A 19,206-nucleotide genomic window follows, 5' to 3' on the forward strand; every position below is an offset into this window, starting at 1 on the left:
AACAGGGCCAGAGGACATTTTACTAAGTTCTGTGGCAGGTAACCACCTTCATTCTGGAGCTCATAATAATTCAAAAGCCTCTGCACATTTTAAGTGATTTTTAATCACAAGTGCGTAAAATACAGTAGTGACAATTCTATAGAAGCCTCTTAAAGACGAGGTTCCATTGACAAAACATTAACTACATTCTCTAGCATGTTAAGTAAACCAATCTTAGCATATCATTCATTTCAGTATTTTTAATCACATAGAAAAAAGACAAGACTATTTATGAAGGGATTGCTTCCATACCTGTAATAATGACGTATCTGGGTCTGCTTTTGGGTCACATGACAATTATGCATTCCCTAAACTATTATGAGTTAGGTAAAACTTTTAATGGTTTACAAACTGTCTCTGGAAAGGATCTGGGCATTCAACAGTTTCTTATGGGGCATTTACTTAAAAAAGAGCTAAATACAACAGAGTAGGTAGAACAGCTCCTTTAAACAACTACTACTCTCCTCGCAACCCCATACAAGCCATAACCAGCTAAAAAGACTGTTACGCTAGATTTATTCTGCAGATCCATGCTTTCTTGCCATAAAATTATTTGCCCAATTTTATAAATGGGTATGTATTTTGTTGCAGGCATGGCCTCTGGTCTTAAAATGTGCTTTAAAATAGAATTGCATTTGGTGTCAGGCTTACTTTGAGCGATTCTTAGTGGAAGAACAGGTTGGACCAACTTTTTTTACTCCCCAGCAACAGTTTGCCGTTTTTATAACACGCAAAGTGTCCTACTGTACATACACAAAGTGTCTTCCTTCACCCATTTATTCATGGGGTCACGTCTGTACTTATGGCTTTAAATGCAGTTCTGCTTCACGATCGGAAAATGTGTACAGCTGGCTCCATCTCCTGATACCTGCTTTGATTTTTTGAGCCTTTGCACAGAAGAAGAAGTACAGAAAACCTCTATATTTGTACAGACGTGTGGTAACCATGTAATTTGCCCTTAATTAGAACAAGAGGTCATAGACTAGAACTAGAAGTTCAGAGGTTTAGATGAAATGTAAGGAGGTTTTACTTTACTGAGAGGTTGTAGATAAATGGAACAGACTCCCATCAGTGTTAGAGGCTAATACAGTAACCTCTTACCCTCTAGTTTTAGATTATGAGTGCTTGTAACATTTCTCTTCCTTGATAAACTTCTGTCCTTCTACCTTTTTTTTAAAATAGCTTTTAGTATTTAAATGTTTCTATCCCATTAAATCTTCTTTCCTCCAAGCTATACATATTGAGTCCCCTTAGTCTTTCACAATATTTTGTATCTTGTAAACCATTTACCATTTTATAGTCCTTCTCTGTACTCTCTAAAGTATCAATGTCCTTCAGGAGATGGGGTCTCCAGAACAATACTCCAGGTGCTGTTTGACCGGAGATCTGTAAAGTGTCAGAACCCCCTCCCTCTTCCTGCTACTAACGCCTCTCGCTATACAACCCAGCACCCTGCTTGCTTTGTGTGACACTTCATTGCATTGTCTGCTTACCTTTACGTCCTTAGAAATAATTATCCCAAGTCCCTCTCTTTTGTTGTTGCTGACAGAACAGTGTCCTCAAAGCTATATCGTTTTTTTTTGTCCCAAGCGCATTCTTTTACATGTATCCGTACTCGGTGAATGTTGCCGAATATAAATTGTGTTTGTTTTATTTATTTTTTTGCCAAATATAAGATGTTGGTGGGAAAATTGCTTAATGAACAGTGGTAGAAAGCCCTTTGTGAAAAAAAAACTTTGTCTCCATTTTAAAAATATATATTTTTGTGGGGCATTTTTAAACTGTGGCGTTCCACATTAGGAACTAAGTATAGCTTAGATACAGTGATAAGCAACTTGTAATATTTGCCTGTGAATGCTCAGGATAAATCACTGCATATGAGGTAATTCCAAACAAGATTGTCCTTTTTTCTCATTCATTAGTGCATCGATGGGTAAAACATTGGATTTTTTTCAGATGTTTTGTGCATGGTAGAAATAATAATGTATATGCACCAATCAGCCCCAACATTATGACCACCTGCCTAATATTGTGTAGATCCTCCTTTTTTCACCAAAGCAGATCTGACCCGTCGAGGCATGGACTCCACTAGACCTCTGAAGCTGTGCTGTGGTGTCTGTACCAAAATGTTAGCAGCAGATCCTTTAAGTTCTGTAAGCTGTGAGGCCTCCATGGATGCATAATGATGCCATGTGTTCTCCAGGTAAGCAACTCACACGGCCATCCACGTGATGTAAAAGAAAATGTGATTCATCAGACCAGACCACCTTCTTCCATCGCTCCGTGGTCCAGTTCTTATGCTCACGTGCCCATTGTAGGCGCTTTTGGCTACCGAGCCCCATACCCAACAAACTGCGATGCACTCTGTGTGTTCTGACACCTTTCTATCAGAACCAGCATTAACTTTTTCAGCAATTTGAGCTACTATTATCAGTGTTATTCCCTTCACCTGTTGGTGGTCATAATTTTATGGCTCATTGGTTTATGTATGTATATGTGTGTGTATGTATATATGTATATATATATATATATATATATATATATATATATATATATAATGTGTGTGTGTGTGTATATTGTACTTACATACATATATAAGATATTATATAATTCCAAACTACAGGCTAAAAGAAAACAATATATAGTTTAAAAGGTATTCTAGGTGCAAATGGAGAGGAAAACGTAAGAAAACCAGCTATGATCCTCATTAACCCCTTAGTGACAAAGCCCGTACATGTACGGGCTCAAAATGCATTGTTTTCAATGGGTTTAAGGACCGCCCATTGTCCTTAAGGGGTTAAAAAGGAGTTAAGTAAGTCCTCCCCTTTGTTGGAAGCTGAGTGATTCTGTCAGCCTGTGTAGGGGGCGTGAGAAGAAGCAAAAGGACTCCAGTATAGGAAATGTATTGTTTTGCTACATTTTGTTACAGATCTCGTGTTTCCTGGGGCAAAATAGCCCCAAACCAAATATCTCCAAATAAGGCATGTTCTATAAATCCAGTTCATATAGCATGCTGAGAAAATGTTTTTATTTAACATATAATAAACACGTCATGATCAGCATTTTCATACTCAATGTAATGTATTTTTATATGTTTAGGTAGCATATTAGATATTATCCATGACTCATGGACTCACCAAGCTCTATTATTCAGGTTCTCTCTCAGGAAATTTGGAAATACTCAGAAAATGTCCAAATTAACCGTTTATGTAGGCTTGTGAGTAAAGTTTATCAAACACACACAGATAAGCACGTCACTTCAAAAACTTTGTCAATGCATGCAGTTTTCTTTAGGTTGTATTATTCTCCAGTAGGGGGCACCAAATAGACATTTTAGAATGTGAAGAAACAATAACATGCCATCAGTCGTTCGTTTCGCCAACAATGATTCACTTTTATTTTAGATTTATTAAATGATTTGCTTTGGGCTAAGTGTGTGACAGAATGGGGAAAAAAGTAACTCAACTGAAACCAAGAGGAACATTTTTTTCACTTAGCTTTTGCATTAGAAATACGTTCTTGTATGGCCAATCAGTAGCAGCAATGTTTCAGCAGGCCTCTCTTTCTTGATGTTTGTAAACTTTTGAAACACAATTGTTATGTTTCCACGGTCTCTAAGTATCTAAAGAAAAAAAGACGAAAGAGAGAGTATAGAAAATGAAGAACAAGAAGGTGTGGAAGTGATTGGCAGAGAAAGTAGGGAAACATATAGAGAGCGTAAGAGAGAGAGAGTGAATGAGCATGAATGTTAGCACCCCCCCTCAATTTTTTTTGTCCAAACTGAAAATGAATGGGCCAAAAACGAACTGAAAAATTAGTTTTTTGGCCCATTTGCACATGCCTAATGCATACATACATTGCAGTTGTTAGAATATTTTTTATTACATTTAACTGCAGAAGGTAGACTTTCAGGAAATCACTCTGTCTCATTGTCACCGACAAAAGTAAATCTGCCAACATTTTAATAGTCTGTAAATATGATAGCCTTGAAGAGTCTGGATATTTCTCAGGGCTTACATGGATGTTCCAGACTAATCTTGAAAGCCCGTCCATACTTCCATACACAAATTGAGCTCATTGATTATTTAATGGCTGTTTCACCCAAGTGTAGGACTGTACTTCATTGATGGTAAATAATACATGGGACAATAGATCCACATTATGTCATTGCATGGATCTATCTTTATGTTTTAAAATCTATAATTTTGTCAATTCAACAGGATCCAATTTACATATATATTCATCTGTATACATATCCCAAACGTATGCTGTCATGGACCCTGCTGTGAAAAACAGGTGTCGGGCAACAAGGTGCTTTTCATCTAAACATTCCTGCAGAGGGCGCAAGCGACCGAGTGATTCTTTTTTTGGGGGGTGATCATTTAATTTCTAAGCATGCTTCACAGACATTGATTATCTGTGTTTATTAACTAAACAATTAGTGTGAGTTTCAGTTAGATGAACTCTCAACTCATTAACTATGCATTATACATCGCCAACTCAGCCCTTCTTCCAAAAGCACTTCACCAGGGTTGGCACACGTGAGATAAAGTGATTTATCACATGGTGACTGTTTATCTTATCAGGAAATGCCGTTCAGCAAATAAAACTCACAGCTTCATTTCAGTGCCAATCACAACACATTTTTTTTGTTATATAATTAACTTTACAAGGAAACCATCAAAAATTGATGCGGTCTACGTACTTTTGTTTTCTAAGGGTTCACAACAACCCCCCCCCAAGGTGAATTGTAATTCAAAAGTCATCTGTCGGTACTGAAAGCTTCACAAAGGACAAATCTTTCTCTTCTTAGTATGAAATTGGACCCACTCTGAACGGTAATCCATATTTCCTTCGGAAGTTTTCCCTGCTGACAGAATCCTTTTGAGATTTAGCTTAAAGTGTTTTGATCAGAAAATAAATCTGACGTCTGGTAAGTAAATGTATTTAGTGATCACTGGGATCTCTAAGTTATACTAACTGCATTTACAACTGTTTTCATTTTATAGCAAACAAAAAAACTAAAACAGAATTAAACAAACATATAGAGGGTTTAAAATACATTTAAATTATAAGCCAAAATTGGAGTAATAACCATAGCTAATAAATGGGATATTACTGCTGATTATTTCAATTTATTAACCTTTTTTTTTCTTTAGCACCTGAGTTGTTACAGATATGGAACCTAAAAGTTTGTTTTATTGTTTGTGAATGCTTTCTGCAAATTTGTGTGATTTGGTTTGTACTGAATCCATGAGCAAAGACTTCAAATAAACCTTATTCCTACAGATTTTAACACCCTTCACATGCTGGGGTATTTTCCTTCCTTTTTAATGTAGTTTTTCAATGTTTTTAGATTTCCCTACACTTTAGAAGAATGGAAAATGATAGTGGGGCCGGGATTAGTTAGTGGGTTATTAGTTAGATAGGATAAGGTTGGGATTAAAAATGTAAAAAATAAAATTGAAAAGAACTAGAAAATGTCAAATAAATAAAATTATATGGGAATATAGTGGGAGTTTTTTAATCTGTAAAACTGAATACATGGTTTAGGAACAAGCCTTACGACTAAATATATACACATATACATGAAAGAGGAAAATGACCACTAAAAGACAACAAAAAAACAAGAAAAATGTCCTGTAGTGTAAACAACCCTGGGCTCATAAGGGGTTAAAATGCTCACGGAATACTTTCTTTTTAATGGGCATATTTGGGACATTAAACTTCCACTATAAGAAAGAAATTCTTAAAACGGATTTTTACTTTTACATCGGATGTTATAATTAAATTCTTGTATACAATGATCAAGTCATTTGGAGAATGCGTTCCTGAGCTCCGGCACGGCCTGTTACACTTGAGTTGTATTCTTTGCCAGGAATGTTTGCAATGATCAGAATTTCTGTTTTCTTGCAATTCAGCATCACTGACTAAGTATTTTTTTTCCACTTTGTTGTAACGTTTTTAATGTGTTTAGTCATCACGGATTAAGAAGGAGTGTTTCGAAAAGAAAACACAATGTACCGGCACAATGATAAGCATTCCAGTGTTATCCGTTGATAGCCTTCTGTTGCTAAATGTGGATTTTTGGACATTTAGTAATATTAAATAAATAATAATGCTTCCCCATGCCACCAGTCATTGGCAAAGAGGATATATTTGCTTAAACCCCCTAATTCTTACCTCGTACCTCCTGTTCAGCCATCATTAAAGGGGCAAAGTATGGACCCCAACTAGTTGAACATGACCGGTTTGGCAGGAAATGTTTACAAAAAACATCCATTTACATTAAAAAGCCACCAAATTGAGTGGAATGCCTAGTATATTTTTCCTAGCAGTAGGCATGGAATCAAGAACTAGAATACTAGTCTGCGTTTTGTCGGGTCGTTTGTTACGTATTCCAGTCATAAATTATTATAATGGTGGCTTTGTATTCATAACACAAATAATTTACTAGGGAAGTTATTGTGGAGCAGGAATAAATAATGCTTGAATTGGCAGCTCCACATACACGAACCATCATTCTTTGTTTCATTCAGTAACATTGAGTTTCTTTTGTTCATTGTGTCACCTTATAGAAAACATCAATTCCTATAAGTTTTTTTTTTGGCAATTTCAGTTCTCTAGAGCCACACATATTATGATTTTCGAAGAACTAATCCATTCAGGAAAGAGAAAGGCATGGAAAGCATGCACAAAATAGTGGAGGTTTCATATGAGACTAGCTCGGCCGAGAATAGGCAAATCTTAATATGCTTGTCCTTTGGAAACTGTCAGGTCAGGGGTATCTTAAGCCTTATTTTGCTTACTTGAGACGAATTTAAAGGTGCTGGATTTAAAACTTTAACAACAAAATACAGCATTAGAAAAATCATTCAGGCAATTCCTGGATTGTGAACGTCTTCCCAGAAATAATTATGCAATCGTGTAAAATGTTGTCTCATTCATATTTTTTAGGGAACAGGAGTTCACGCCACAAGACAAGCTTTAAGTAAGAGAATGTGCGTGTATACGTACATGGGGGGGCACTTGGATTTTTGTCTGCCCCCCAACTCCATCGACCCAAAAGTTGCCAGCCCTGCCGTCAGCTGGAGAAATTTCAAACACCTTAGTATCTGACATGACCTGGAAGACAAGCGTTATAACAATTATGAAAAGACAACTGGCTTTTGAAAGAAGACGGAATGTTTTCTCGCATGGCTATCTCAGTTTGACCAGGGAAATATTTAAATTATTGATAAAGGTGTGTTCTTTCTCACTGTTGCTATGCTTTGCAAATCTTGAATCTTGAATAAGCTAAAGGTATAATGATATCCTGATATTACACTAACATAATCTATACTAGTAACGTGCAATAGTATTTTTATTCTTCTAAATATATATATTTATTTCTCTATACACTTTGCTTTACTTGTCAGGTAGTTTGATGATGGAAGGAAAGTGGTCCAGGCCACATGGCTGCATGTATCTGACCTATGGCCACAGCACCGTATGAACGACAGCAAAGGTAAGTGACCCTCGCCGTTTGTCTGGTTTGCCAGTCTGGGTCTGGCACCTATCTATCGGTCATGAATTATTTTAACATCATAGAGGTTTCCTCTGTACTCACCTGATGAGCCACCAACAACTTAGCTTACAAGTCATAGGAAGACCTTTCCAATATATTTAGTGGTGGCTCTACATTAAGTTCAGCCGCCAGCGCTTTGTGCACAAAGCGACTGCAGGGTTCCAGCTTTTGGGGATGAGTTTTAATCGTATTGCGGAGTATGTCCCCTGGTGACGCCTTGTCTACAAGATTTTTGAAATTTGAAAATATAAAAATATAAAACAACAAACTTACTGTTATGACGCAATTCTGTTTTTCATCCTATGAGTAAGGATACTTTAGAAACGATTTTTATAAACCGAGAAAATTGCCTAAGGCAGTGATACCCGACATAACAGAAACCGTAGCAGAAAATAAACAAGGCATTTAATTAGTTCTGTGTGTATTACGCTTGTTCACTTGCCTATAGCGATGAGCAAATCAACTGCGGTGTATAAAACGCATGTTATGGGAAGAAGTGGAAGTCAAATTTAAAATAATTGTTCCTTTCATAGACAACTATCAATCCCCAGCCTTTCCTCAGCTTTGTAGTAATGTTTTTAATGGCTCACTAATGCCTGACATGTATCCAGAAAGCAGCTTGCCGTGCTTTCTGGCTAACGCTGTGTTAGGCAATAGTGGCCTATAGGCTCATATGGCAGCTGGTAGGATTTAATTCTGAACCCAGAGGACAAGGCGTTGGGAGAGTGAGCCGGTAATCCCAGTTATTAATGAGAGTGCAGAATGTCTCTGTAGGCACTCACTTTACTGATGCCTAAAGAACGCTATACTGCCATTCTCCAGAATATGCCACGACCAATGGAGTATATTCTAATGAGCAATCCTCAAAGCATTCCTAATAATGCTTTTAATGAGCTGTTACTCAAACAAAATTTTACCTTTTTCATTACATATTTAGAGAAGCTGTCAATCGGTCCACGGTTAATCAGCAGCATTCTCTTCAAGTAGGAAGCCTTGCACTTAACCAAAAACATTTCAGTAGCCAGACCTAAATGATCTTGACTGAAGTGTCCTCTATGACGGGTACTAGGTCATTCTAAAGAAGACAAGAATGTCACCTAACCTCTAAATGTATCTTAATAGTTATCTTCTCTGCTCCTGTGGAGGGAATTAGGAAATCATTTAACACATAATGAGCCTGCCAATTATTTATGATTTTTTATGAGATCTAAACCCCTAGTAAACTAGTGTGAAGATGTTTAATTTTTAAACTTTTAACTACACTGATTCCTGTAGCAGCTTATAGTTCCAAGAACTAATGGGATCTGATGGTGAACCTAGAGCCTTACCGTGTCTCGATACACCATTCATTTTCCATTTGATATTCTGTTTCTTAAAGTTGCTGTTCCACCTATACTTCTGTGTAACTGAAAACAATTTCTACTACTGTTTAATGCGCAACCCGTTCCCAGAAATAATTATTTCCTTCATTAAGATTTTCATTCTTATTATTTGCCAGAAACAATTAACTGTCATGTGGCACAAACATAGGTACTCATAATGTATTGCACAAAAAATATATACAAAATAGGGGAACGCACAACTTAAAAAGCATAAAAGGCAAGAATTAAGTGCATACCCAGCGAATACAATAATAACTAATAAGTGATTGCCACAGAAAGAGAAACATTTTTTTTTTGTTTTTAACCTTCAGACGATAGAATAAAATGGCAGATCTGCCAAGGTTTATTATGTGAAACAGAAGCGCGGTTTCTAGCTATGTATTATAAACCTGTTTACTGTATATATATAGGGGCAGGGACTGGGTTATGCCAAGCCTTGGCTAGCTGTGTTGTGCTTCCACTTGTCCATCATTTTATTGGCTTTAGCCTTAAAAAAAATCTGTAGAGACATCATTTAGCATGTCTGCAAGACTGAGGTTTACTGTTCAAAGACTTTTCTGCAAGGTTCATGGCTTCAGAGACAATTGGATCTTAAGAAGATCAATGTCTTATAGATGTGCGTTGTTTTTTTTGTAACGGCCAAAGCTGTCAAGCAATGAATAACCAATAACAGAGCACCGTGGACACGTCATATGCCAACCGTAATAAATGGACCATTTTTGGAAAATTGGTAAAAATACTATTTTTTATTGTCCTGTCCAGCCCTGCTTAATACGGTGATGGAATCTCTTTGTGTGCCACAAAATAGGATACAGACACCCAGAATATTATTAACTGGGAGCTATGGCTGCTTCTTAGGTGGGTGAATGCACTCTATGCCCATGAAACACAGAACACCAGCTTTCCAACAATGTCCAACCCATTATGCACTGGGTTCTTTTAAGCTTGGGAGTCTTGCATTGGCAGTTGTGGAGAAAAGAATATTCCCATGAGACCAACCAACTTAGGTCTGCTACCAGTGCTTTTTCATTAACCAGGGACACAAGTGTATCCATTACATTGGCCCATTTAAATGGACACTCCAGTTTAATGTATATGAAGCTGAATATCCTCTATAAGGTATCATTGTTTTCCCCTTGCAAGTACAAGGGTTTAAGATTCCTGCCCCAACTCCTTGGCTTGCCAATGCATATACATCGTATCCTCGCTACTAGCAAGTTCCAACTGTGGCTCGCGTGAGAGTTCCAGGGGATCGATGAGACCTCTCATGCCAAAGCGTGTGCAGAAATCAATGGGAACGATCACCTACCACTGATTGACTGCTTTAAGCAGCCAAAAATGGCAAGAAAAGTGTACAGCAGGGGCAGCTTCTCCTAGAGGAAAGTGGCTTGACATGCATTCTCCACTAGTAGGTCTTCATGGGGTATTAAACTGTCATCATCTGTCAGCATACACACCAAAGAAACCCCTTAAGAGATTTTTTTTTTTTTTTTTTGCAATAATGTAACACTGAAGAAGTCACCACAGAGTAACGTATCACTGAATAAAGTATCTAAAATATAATGTATGAGCTTGATAAATAGTACACTATAGGCTTTTTTAAATTGTATGTACCAGACCTTAACTAATTTAATGTTCAGATATGATATTAAAATAACTCCGGAGTCTTTTTTGTTTTTGAAGAAAGCTTAGCAGCAAATGGCTTCACCCACCACACGGCCAGTAAAATGACCCCTTAACACAGACAGTGCCCTATATACTAAAAAAAATGACATTAGCCATCAAAAGGCCCGGACTGGGGATGGCAAGATGGAACTGGCAGTTTAAACCCAAAAGCCGCCAAATGACATAAGCACGGCTGCCATATGGAGCATTCTACCTGTCTCTCTAGCTATGGAATGCCAATGGCCAGTGGCCCACTGGTCATAAAAGGCAAGTGTAAATCTGCGTGTGCATGCTGCATGTGTCTCAAAAATAAGGTAAAGGTAAGGAGGTAAAAGTGTTGTTTACCTCCTTTAGGTTAATGTTTATTTATATATGAACCCAAGCTATCTTTATATGACATTAACTTTTATTACAATGCCGTGATTAACTTAGTATGACAATTATCAAAACTGAATATGATTCCAGCGTAAATTAGACTCAAATTTAAGACATAAATAAAGATAAAGATAATGACAGGAAATATTAAGAGTTTAAAGTACAAATATAGTATAGAGACTAACGATAAGCCATCCATATATATATATATATAGATATAAATACCATTGTTACGTCATTAGAAAATAAATGATAGGCTATTGATCTATATTTTATCTATTTTAAACAGCGCTGTTAATGTCCCAGTAAAAGAACCATAAATGAATATTTTCATTGGGTGCACTTTTTATTAAAACACGAATATACTTTAAAGCAATTTTACAGCCACAGCCTCTTATGAGGATAATGCTGATTCACTGACTGTTTGATCTCTCTATAGTTCTGGAATGCCTTTTATTGTTAATAGCCTTGTTTACCTGAAATCCTCAGAACCCTGCTTCCTGTTAGAAGAATGGAATAATACAGCAGATAAGAACCATTCGGCTCATCTAGTAGACAGAGTGACACTGGGTCTTATTTATAAAGAACATTTCTGTGCCAAGGTGCTAAATTAAGTAAGATGACCATGAAAACCAACAAAATGTTCTTCCTCATGGTCACACTGGGGATTAAAATTGGCCCTAGCGACCCAGTTGTATTTATCCAGCCAGCGGCCACACACTAGGGAACAGATCGCCGCACGGCAGTAAAGATGTGTAAGCTGGGCCATCAGCCACCGGGCTACCAGGCATGGCCATTGTGGGGCAGCTCTTCCAGATCATTCATCACTCCAGAATTGCTCTCCGTTATAGCAATTTACATTATACAGAGGCATCTATATATAATGTCATTTTGGATGTAACGACGGATGGAACGCCCTGTTTTGGTTTTGTAATAATCTAAAATATTGCAGTTCTTCCCACAAAGTAAATTTCTGTAATTCTGTCGTTTCACTATTCATGATAAACGGCTTGTGCCGTGCCATTTCTTTTTGTACACTGTGCAAATAGATGACAGCTTTAGTATTACCAAATACTCGTCTAATTGTAATTAAAACTTCCTTACTTATGACAAAAGTTTGCAATCTAAGCCTTGTCCGTAAGTCATTGCTTGCAACATACAAGAAGAATAAACATACACTCTTTGTTCTTCAGGGAGGATGGCGTCACTGTTTCTTCATTGAATATTTTTTTTTAATGCTCTCCGTTAGGAAGAATACTTAGGCTTGCCTTCTGAAAATAAAATCACATCATGTAAATCACAAAGTATATGCTTTTTGCATTAGAAACTGTATTTAAAAGGACAGACTAGTCCCAAAAATTACATTTTATTTTTTGGAATGCATGTTAGAGGGTATTTTGCATGGACTCCGATGCATTGTACTGCAGACAAATTGGCGCATGCTTTCCTGGTGCAAAGTTTGAAATGTGATCTTCCCACCATAGCCAGCAACGCATTCAGGCCTAGGGCGGCAGGTCTTACAAGGGAGATCTCTGATTGCCCCAACCAGCCCATTTACATCATAGCCTCCATACACTGCTTTTAAAGGGTATGATGTCATATACCGGCACTCCTTGTGAGGACGGAGGATGTGGAGTGGGCTGCTGGGGGTGCTGCCCAAGGTAAACAGATCCCTGACCATAGCGGCCAAAGGAGTATAGCCATACCTGGGAATTCTCTGGATTTGCCCGGAGAGTCCAGGTGAAGTGCCGGTTCTCTGGGTCTCTGAGTCACTAAGGGAATCTCTGAGTTGGAGCACCCACCACTACCACCTACTTCCCCTTCAACAATTGCGTGTGTCCCGCCTCATCAGCAGGACCGCTTATTGATGTCGACGGGACCTCCTACCTGTATAACGCAAGGGTGGGCTTCAGGGAGCCAGAAAGTTCCCAGCTATGTCTATAGCTGTTATAGTTGATATGATGAGTTTTAAAAATTTGAAAAACAATTTCTCTTTATGTAAGAAGGCATGGATTGCTGCATTAAGTGATAAGAGTGTCAATATTTTCTAATACTAATAAAAAAAAAAACTATAAAAGAATATGTATTCCTGTTCCTTTGAGTACATGGTCACTACAGGGTTAAGTGAGATCTGGGAATTGTTATGTCATTGTGTTTAAAAAAACTCTATCGAGACAACAAAAGCTTACGATACTTTAATTGTGTGTTAGTCACAGGTTTCACAATTAAGAAGACAGTCGTTTTGATTTGTTTGGATCAGACCCTGCCATAAATATAGATAAGCTTTAGTATTGTTGGCGTGCAGGAGACATTAGTGCGACGCACGCTTAATGAAACCGTGTTAGGTGATTGTGTAACATGACTACCTGCAGAATGCTTGTGGGGGAGGGGTGTGAAACAAGCATGCCGAATCTTTAATCTTGCTCGGACTCTTGGGTCTAATAAATGTGTCTATAAAGAAATTTATCTTTCATATTTTGGAAAAGTATTAAAACCCAATCCCCTTTGATTAAGAAACCCCTGAATCACCGAAATCTTGGAACCGCAGCTGACGTTCGTCCAGCCGGTTATTTGGCACTCAGTGTGTTTTAGGATCTTTTTGTCACATTTTGAATCTCACAAAAGTTACCGTTTTTGCTGAAGAGCAGAGTTGGGGCCAAGCGCTCCTTTTAAAGTGTGTAGGACTGAGCTTGCTACATCGTGTTATAGATTGTAAGCTCACAAGAGCAGGGCCCCTCTTCATCACTCAATTTGTCTTAACGTGTTATTATTGCTGTACGTTTATTCTCTATTTTAGTGGCACTATACCACGCTATGTCAATTTATAAATAAAATGTCATGTAATATAAATGTAATTCTGATATTTGTACAGTTTTCTGTAGTTACCATGGAAACCAAGAATCCGATGGCAGAAAACTACTCAGACCGTAATCAGTCCTGGATACTGTTTTAGATTCAGGATAGATTGATGCCTATCCCACGCATGTTTCAATGTCCTAACTGTATTAGGCTCATCTGTACCTCATTTGCTGGGGGGCTGTTCCACTTATGTACAACACTCTCAGTAAAGTAAAACATCTTTACATCTAAGCATCTGACGCTCTTGTTTTAGATTATGATCTCTCATTCTTACATTTCTCATCCTTTGAGCTTATCTTCTTTAGTTTGTTACTACCAAACCTACCTAATACCTAATACCTAAACCTATACATATAGATTAACTTTTTTTTACAATCTACACAATCGCTAATGTGCCTAGTTTTATGTGAATTTTACTGTAAATACTTTAAATACTTTAAAATCAGAACTAAAAGCAAACTTTCTATGATAATATAAGTTCATTTAACCATCTTTAACTCTTTGTTTCCCCAATGCTAAAAAACAGCAAGGATCTTCTTTAACGATTATTAACATGCCTCCCAGTCGTGGTTTTTTAGGTGCTGTCCCACTGGTATGTGTGTATTAATGATTTTGTGATTGAAGTCACATCTAGTTCATTAACAATGAAACATTTGATAGAATTGGTATTATTTGGCATTAATAGTTATGTCTCTAGCTCACTATTACTTTAATGACCTCTAATTTGCAATGCCTCACATACGTCTCTAGTTCTAAAAGCCTTAGTATTCGGGTGAATTCCTGATGGAAACATGATGGAAAGCATAAGCCCCGGCTTCCCAAAACGCTCAGAACTGCAAATATTTAATCATTTGACCTCCAGCGAGCCATTTGTTTGCCAGGTAGGCGAGCAATAACCAGTGTTTACATGATTTTGTCAATAAAGTTTTTGTTGACAACTGCCGTTCACACCCAAGATCTGCTTGATCAAAGAACCAATCATAGACACGATGCCAACAGCAATGTCTGTAAACTTTGCCTTCAGCAGTGTTTACTGGCTCTCTCTTCTACAATCTGTTTTTAAAGTAGAAAGAGGTAAAGATCACTCTTATCTGTGTGTTTTGCTGCCTGATCACCATACCCCTCTCTGGGTTTCATTGGACGCTCTGAGTGAGGCGACACTTCTGTGGTTCTCTGGATCATTTAGTCACACCCACTCGCAGCCCTATACCCCTCCCATTCACATTCAAACTATCTGGGGCCCCTCATTAAGCCACTCCCCCTGAGGAGGAGGGCTCTAGGTAGTCATCCCTGCAGTGTCCGCGAATAACGAATAACGAGTAAAGATTCTGCACTGACACCTTTGTATAAAAACAAAATTGCAAATAGCAGTATATACATTTTGTATGCACTGGATGTGTATAGTGTTCAGAGATAAAAAAAAAAAAAAAAAAAAAAAAGGTTACATTTTTTTTCCATTTTGTTTAATGATGGTTTTTCTGTATATGTATGTTTTCTTTAAAAAAAAACCTATTTTTGTCCTGAAAAAACATTATATAATTTATGTGGTTAAACTAAATGCGAGGGCAGGAAATTATGATTGAAAATAGCCTTAGACTTTTAAGGGGTTAACTTTTAAAGAGAATGATACCATGACTGTATTTTCATTGCATTCATTTAAAACCATTTAGCAATGTAAGGCTGATTATGATTAATTTGAATAAGAAATGCTTGACTGCTTAGGCCTATTGCATTGAGCAAAACCCCACTAAATTTACCCTTATGCCATAAAGACACTATATCTGAATTGGTGTGGGTACGGTATTAGGCCACAACCTTATACATACCCCCCCCTTTGACCAGTGAAACACAACATAATACAGCATGATACAAACATGACCCAAACGGCTCGCCAGCTACTGAAACTTCTGTTGGTTACGCTACCACCTGCACCAAGTGTCATAGCCCATCCGATGCCATCAGCCATCTTCAGGACGCCCTTCCCAAGCTCTTTGGCCACCAGAATCAATAACCTTTTAAGTGCTGGACGGGAGGGAGTACTGCCGCTGAAAACAACCAACCAAACCTGACCCAACACAGGGAAAGTGCGGGAAAGCCTGAACTGTGCCTGCAGTGGAAGGATAAACAGGATGATCCCTTCTTCCACCTTCCTTTTAGCCCATTGGAGACTGCAACAATGTTACAAGGCTCCCCAAAAATGAAGAGGGGTGCTGACAAGTCCTACAGGCCTAGACGAGCAGTCATATCCCCCTTCCTGACTGGTCCTTGAGTGCCCCTTTCCCTGTACATCTAATAAGTCACTATGCACTTGTGCCTTTTAATGGTGTTTTCAAGCCTTTAGGACCCATCGTTCCATATGGAATTTAACATCAGCATGGTTAAACTTTACTGGGGCCAGTATCCCTGCAGAATAAATTGCCACTGTTTCCTCTCCTTTAATCTGTATACAACCTACACTCATTGAACTGAATGTAATTTATGAGTTAAATAGATTTCAGTTGGCTTTGTCACTCAAGGTGTGACATTCTATAGAGGGATAATAATGGACTGCTTATAAAAGCATATTGTGTTAAATAATTACGTCTACGTGGTTTATTTTAGAATGGCGGGACAAAATTTCACGTAACGCTAAGAGTTGTAATATGGTCAACAATATTCGTGTAAATATGTTATATTTTAAAGGAGACACATCATTGCTATAGAAAAGGTACATTTGCAGAGGATCAGGAGGATTAAGATAATCTTATCGACTGCTTGTGAGCTGGAGATAGTGCAGTGTGCCTTGGTAATTTGAAAGAAACTCAAATAAACTGAAGTAGTTCCAGGGAATACAGAAAAGTGAATGATTATCCAGAGAGTGGTTAACGGCAATATCCTCTCTCTCACTCGGAAAAGAAAAAACTTTGGCCAATTTCCCTTTCTCTGAGTGTTATTGCCATTAAGTTGTAGGATTGTATCCATTTCCTTCTAGTGATAAGTGACACACACACATATGTGTATATGTATATATATATATGCCTTGGCATTATGTTCACGAGCCAATACTCCATGTCCCTGCCCGCTAGATTAGCCAACATCATGTGCTTTACTAACCGTTACCTTACCTTTAAGGGAACAGCACCTAATATTGTAAATATTTTTTAACTGGTAATTTTACTATTTAATAGGGTTTTGTTAATGACAGTAATAAATTAAAAATTAGCTAATCTACAACAAGGCGACAGGGAGGAGAACATCTAGGTCCTTATGGGTGGCTGTTGTTTTAAGAGATTAATGGTGCCCTGATTATATTTAAAGTTTCACAACATTATATCCATCATCCCATTTAACAATAAGATTTACTCCATATGCATTTGCATATATATATGTATATATATATATATATATATATATGTATATATTATGTGATAAACAAGAACACAATTTGATGGATATACACTGAAACCAAGGCAAAATCAAAACTCATTATCAAATAAAATATTTACATTATATACACTATAAAATAAGAATTTTGACATGGAATACTGAAGAGGCTCCAGGGTTCTTTGTGTGCAAGCTGGCCCTTTAAAACTAGTAGTAATGCGTTCTTCATATAGAGATTATTAGTTTTTCTTGGGTATTTAAATTGCAGGAACAAGCATGGCTAACACCCCCCCAATATTTTTCTTTTTTTATTAAACTATGTATAATTGTAAGGCTGTTGAAATTATTTATTTAATTTTATGTATTTGTAATAATAGTTTCATCTATTATTTTTTCTGCTAAAAATGTCAAATTTAGATTTACTATAACAAATGCAGATTACTACCATCAGTATATATTTTAAAAAGCATGCAGATTTTATAAATAAAAAAAATACACAATGTAAAGGAAATTTACATTTTATAATAAGAAAAATATCTTAGTTTTAGCTGGCTCTCAACAAAATATAGTTCCCTGGAATCCTTCAGGATATTTGTTAGGGGAGAAATGATTTGTAAATCAAGTTGGCAAAAATTTTAGACAAAATCCAGTAAATTTAATGCAATGAATAAATCATGTCAGGACAATATGAAGAGGTGGTGTACTTTTGTTTCATGTTCTAGCTACATTATTTCACAGTCTAATTAATGGCAATACATTTTATGGTAAATATATTTTAGAGCATTTAAACCATGTTTGTTTTGAAATATAATTTGCACAAAGGCATCAGTTCTGGAGGCAATCTGAACCTGGGAAGGTGATCACTTCTCAACAACAAACTAGAATAAATGAGTTAGTAATTGCATTAAGGTGGTATTGTAGGTGAGCTCGGCCATATTTGTTGTACACAAACATATCAGCAGGGTGCAGGTTAATGCCGAATTGTTTCAGCACGCACTTACCATACGCCTCGGTTGGAATACACCCTAACATGTTTGCACGTGTATTTGTTCATGATGCCAAAGGCATTTTGGGCAGTCACTTAAGACTCCTAATTCATGACATTTGCAATCTTATCAGTATCATTACTAGGGGTAGGTGAGTTACTGGATATAATGTCGGGTACCTGGATCATAGCTGTTACCCCCCTAGATAGGCACAAGAGACCTACGCTCAACCACAATGCATTTGCACCCCTGTAAGCTGCTGCTTTTCTTTTTTTAATAATAATAAAATAAAGCAGAGGGAGGATATTGTATTTTTCTTTGTTGAAAATTTGTGAATAAAAAGTTTGTTTAAAAAACACTAAATAAATCAAGTATCGGCATATAAGCTTGAAAGAGCAGGGTCTTCTTGTTCTGTACCAGTATGTGGTCACCTGCGTTCATCTCATTGTGAAATTGTAAATTACAATGTTGTCCCCTATTGTAATAGCGCTACGGATTCCAAAGGCGCTCTATTATTATCTGTAAAGAAACATAAAGATTCATTCCTGTTTGCACTTTTATCACTTACCATGATACTTTTATTACATTATTATTATTAGATGATGTCATTATTCAAACAATTCAATTGTTACATTAAGATGTTTTTGATGCATCGGTTGGGTTTTTTTAAGTAATTCTGAGTGTCACGGAGCGGTATGTTTTTCATTAGGATCTCTTACCTGTGTCTTATACACTAAAATCCATGTATTTTCTTTATTTTTATTTTTTTAAAAAAAAACAGCATAAAACATGTTTTAAAAAAAAGATAATTCAAGGCAATATAACAATGATTACACAAGCGCTCGATGTGGAAGACTTCCACAGAAATATTTCCTTAAATACGTTTCATGATTTAAGGTGAACAGGTCGTCTAGTCACAAAACATTCTGAACCTGTCAGCCAAACTCAATCTCGTTGAAACTTCTCTCAG

This window comes from Spea bombifrons, chromosome 8 (genome assembly GCF_027358695.1).
Source record: "Spea bombifrons isolate aSpeBom1 chromosome 8, aSpeBom1.2.pri, whole genome shotgun sequence".
Taxonomy (NCBI): domain Eukaryota; kingdom Metazoa; phylum Chordata; class Amphibia; order Anura; family Pelobatidae; genus Spea; species Spea bombifrons.